Source organism: Vombatus ursinus, unplaced genomic scaffold (genome assembly GCF_900497805.2).
Source record: "Vombatus ursinus unplaced genomic scaffold, bare-nosed wombat genome assembly UNPS02011700.1, whole genome shotgun sequence".
NCBI lineage: Eukaryota > Metazoa > Chordata > Mammalia > Diprotodontia > Vombatidae > Vombatus > Vombatus ursinus.
In genome coordinates, this window is record NW_020951478.1 from 681,632 (window position 1) to 683,524 (window position 1,893).

The following is a 1,893-nucleotide window of genomic DNA, read 5'->3' on the forward strand; positions in this document are numbered from 1 at the left end:
TACTACTACTACTACTACTACTACTACTACTACTACTACTACTACTACTACTGCTAAATGCTTTTTGCCTTGCATGCATAAGTCTCCTCTCCAATTTGAATTAAAGGAAAGGGGAACATATAATAATTGAGAATGTACATGGTATACCAAGTAATCTCATTATCTTTTATTTATTATAGGCCAAGGTTTTAAATTCTTTAAATGTAATTATCTTTTTTGCTCTCCTTGGAGCCCCTTATCAGTGAGTCAGTCAGTTAATTAGCCAATGTTACTACAGGTTCATTATGTGTACAGCCCTCTACCTGACTGCGGAGACCCCAAAGAAATTTAACACAATTTCTAGCTTTATAGAGCTCACAATTCAAAATGCAAACACATGGAAAAGACATGAGAATAATCATAAAGCAATATGTGAATAAGAACAAATGAACAAAGTACCAAACAGAAAGCCAGGCCCTGACACAGCCTTCTACACGTCCCCGGTACTTAATAAATAGTTCTTTAATTTGGTGAATCAGGACAGTGGCAAGACAGGGCAGAGGAAGGAGCAACTGTATAAAGTCACTCAATGTTAGATGTTACATCACTTTACTATGGCCTTTGGCCTTCAGGATCAAGTTCAGACGAAAAGTTTAAAAGATTTTACTTCTTAAGGATTGAGGGGATGCCTGAGGAAAGAGTGAGCAACTGAGTGGTTTTGATCAAAAAGGGTAGGCTTCTTGGAGGAGCTGAGTATCAACAAGAGTTTGAGTGAGAGCAACCTGCTAAGAAGTTACTGCTTTTTGTCCCGAGGAAGAGGATTCTCCCTTGTAAACAGAGTATGAACAATAATAAAGCAACAAGCATTTATTAAGAACCTAGTGTGTGCCAGTCATCGTGCTGAGCACTGGGGAAGACAACATGAAAAGAACTACGTACAAAAAAGAGAGACAGGATAAATTTAGGCACTAGCATTAAGAAGGATCAGGAAAAGCTTCTCATAGAAGATGGAATTTTAGCTGGGACTTGAACAAAGCCAGGGCAGCCGGGAGGCAAAAACAAGAAGGGACAGGATTCTAGTTAAGGGGGACAGCCATTCCAGACAGGTATCTGTAAGAAGAGCACACCTGAACATATCCCTCTAGAATCTTATGTTGGCCATATTGCAGTCCTCTGTAATTCTTATAGTTGCTCAAGAGGCAGTATCATGAAGCAAAAAACACCAATGGGCTGGAAATTAGCGGAACTAACTGGCCACCAATATATCACTCAGAAGACATATCACCTTGTACAACTCCCTTAACCTCACTGGGCTCAGCTTTTTCATCTGTAGAAGGAGAAGACCAGACTAGATCATGGATTCTTAACCTGGGGTCTATGAATTTGTATGTTTTAATATTTGGCTAATTCTGTTTTATAATAATTTATTTCCTTTGTAGTCCTAAACATCTAATTTTATGCATTTAAAAACATTATTCTGTTTTCGGTTAGGCAATGGGGCTAAGTGACTTGCCCAGGGTCACACAGCTAGTAAGTGTTATGTGTATGAAGCCAGATTTGAACTCAGGTCCTCCTGAATCTACTAGGGCTAGTGTTCTATCCACTGCACCACCTAGCTGCCCCTGAAAACATTATTCTGAAAAGGGGTCTAGAGGCTTCACTAGACTACCAAGAGTCCCATGACACAGAAAAGGTTAAGAATCCTTAGGAGTAGGATCTAAGACATCTCCAAAGGTCTCATGATGGAAAATGCTATCCACATCCAGAGAAAGAACTATGGAGTCTGACTGCAGATCAAAGCATACTATTTGCTGTTTTTTTTCTTCTGTTTTGTTTTGTTTTGTTTCTTCTTTCTTGTGGTTCCTCCTATTGGTTCTAATTCTTCTTTACAACATGATTAATGAAAATATGTTT